This window comes from Botryllus schlosseri, chromosome 9 (assembly GCF_051294905.1).
Source record: "Botryllus schlosseri isolate E-star chromosome 9, Bs_hap1, whole genome shotgun sequence".
NCBI classification, from domain to species: Eukaryota; Metazoa; Chordata; class Ascidiacea; order Stolidobranchia; family Styelidae; genus Botryllus; species Botryllus schlosseri.
In genome coordinates this window covers 9,267,151-9,270,112 of record NC_137244.1, presented here as the reverse complement: position 1 = coordinate 9,270,112, position 2,962 = coordinate 9,267,151, and positions in this window count along the sequence as shown.

The following is a 2,962-nucleotide window of genomic DNA, read 5'->3' as shown; positions in this document are numbered from 1 at the left end:
CGTCTTGTGTATTAATTCGAATCGGCTAGCTTGGACATCCTATCGTGAGCATTGTAGCTTGAATAGTCCATTCTGTAGCTCCAGATATAATACCCAGGTAGTCGGGGCCGAAACAGCACTTGGTCAGCGAAAAAAAACACTTTGGTCTTGCCCCCCTTCCTAATATGATCATAGACCAAACCACAGAATAGCACGTTTTACTGTTGTAGCCGAAAAGAGTCTGCCAATATTTCTAATAATTTTTCATCGTCTCGCAGTCCACGTGATCAGATTTACTGGTGTAGCTGAGGGAGGTGGTGACTACAGATCGCCAGATCAAGACTATTCCGCGCCTGTGGACAATTGGCAATAAACTATATATATTGATGGTTTCGACCAAGGTTTTATTTAGTAACACTCTTCGCGAAGTCGCATGTTGGCCGAAACTCCAGTAGTCTTGGCGTATCGTGGAGCGAGGTAGTGGCGGGCACTGAAATGCCTATTTTTTTTTTAAATGGGCCCCATCCAATTCGGGTGTTCGGGGTGGGGCAGTTTCGCCCCTGCAGGTAGTCAATAAAGTAGCCTACTGGTAATTATTCAGGATATTTCATCCGATTTATTTCATCTTTCACTGCACTTATGTTACTTCCTTCTACTCCCACAGCTTTTTTATAGAAAGCTTAATATACTAATTTATGTTGATCTAATAGTAGTGTAGGGTTTTATTTACAACACTGCAATGAATTGCAATAACAAAACCAACAGAGGTGGTCAAAATAGCTACCGTCACTGGAACTACAAGAGCAGAAGTAGGAATAACGCCGCAGATTTCTACTCAATTAACATGGAGCAACGATTTCCAAGGTCTGTCAAAAGTACTTTCAGTGCAAGCAGAAATTGAAGATTTGTATGGGTAATGAATAGAAGTAGCCTACGTGGTTTGAAAATGTAAATGTGATAGAGACGTCGCATTCTTTTTGTATCCGCGGCCGATGGTTGCTAATTTCAAAATTGCGAGATAGATCTTTCATTCATTATTGGTTTATTAGCAATTTTTATCAGTTTGTTTGTTTTTGGGGTTTGTTTGTTTGTTTGTTTTTGGGGTATTCATGGTGTCTGTCGACTACTATGGTCATTTACACCAGGCCGATATTCTTCTTATTTTTCCGTAACTGCCGACTTATAGCACGGCCCACCTCTAGGCTTTTGTAAGACACCGCTGAAGCGGATGAGGTGGCGAGGAGGAGCCTAGGTAAACCTCCAACACTTAGGTATCGGAATTCGGAAGTCGACCTCGTTCGGACTCGAACCGGCACCCATTGGTGTTGCAGCCGCGGATTATACCACTGCGCTATCTCGCCACACTATTTTATCAGTTCAATAGGCCTACACCACAAAAATGCGAAAAATGAAAGGATAGGAAGGTGTCGAAGCGACTTGGAGTAGTCTATGGAATCATTGACACCCACTTTGGCCTATGCGATGTAAAGAGGAGGCACGCACACTGAATGAAAAGTAAAATAAGATAGTATGGGGAAAACAAAGCGACAAAAAATGGGGTGGCATGTCATGGAAGGCGAGATCGATAGGTCAGGTCGTGGTCCGGTAATCTTGAGGATGGACTAGCATTTATTTAGTAGGAATTGCTCGTATTTCGACTTGAATGTGGACATGCTCGTCGACTGTCGGATGCAGGGCTTTGGAGCCGGAGCCCCGGAGCCGTGCATTTTCACCGAAGCTGGATTCGGAGCCGGAGCTCTACATAAAATTCAGCCAGAGCCGGAACCGGAGCTGGAGCCAGTTATTTGAGGAGTAGTTCCGGCTTCGACGTATTTCATAAGATGCTATTATATATGCAACAGCCATATCTGTTGATTTCACATAATTCAACAGCAGGCCTTCGCGAAATTAACAACTTTGCCTCTTTGGCGCTACCTTTTCCGACTAACCATGTTCCTGGGGATTTAACAGCAGAGCAGTTATATGTTCAATGTTCAATTTTCATACCTGAGCGCCGAACCTCGGTATGCTAGATATGCCTGTGAATATTGTGGGTATTGGGCACACTGGCGTAGCAGCATGCGCTGCCGCCCCTGGCTCTCGCTCAAAATGCCGCCCCTAAGTAGACCCAGGGCCGTCACAGCACTTCGTCAGGTCCCCAAAACGTTGGTCTTGCCCCCCCCCCCACCCCACCCCCCCATAGGGTGATAAACCAAACTTCTGGTGGGCTTCGCACCCCAGACCCCCCTCACGCTATTCGCTGTTTATCGCTACTTTTAACCTACATTGTGTGTCCGTTCCTGAGTCAGCTTTACTCGCCTATTTATATCATTCATGATTGAACTGGTCAATATGACGGGGAATTGCATATATATGGCTTTCAATTTTTATCCTCTTTCTGCTCACCTAATCTGATTTACCGGTAGAGTTGAGTGAGGTGTGTTTGAAAAGGTAGGACCCGTCAATAATAATTAAACATCTTCGGGCGGGCGGATCCGTTGGTATGACTTCGTTACGTAGGCCTAATGTTATTTCGCGAATTCCTGTCTGATATCTAAAAATATAGAATCGCCCAAACGAACTAAACTATAAGATCACAAGATTTCAAATTGTTATTTTTTCACTGGCTTATAATTTTTCCATGCGGATGCTGGTATCTGTCTTGTGAGGTTCAGATTGCCAAGACAGGAACAATCGACACCAGTCATTTAAGCGCCTATGGACAATTAAACCTACATGTATTTTGTATAGGTCTATATGACGAAGTTTTCGGTCAGCATAGCTATCTCGGTCACAGCTATCTCGGTCTGCTTTACCAAATCGTAACCTAAAGTATAGATCACTAACCTGCGGAGTACGGATAGATGGGCTACTTAGTTGTCACACTTGAATGCTCAGACAATCCTACTGCTGAGACAGCTAAAAGCAGCATAATTGGTCATCTGGTCAATGGTCAGGTCATGTTCATCATATAGTTGGCCAG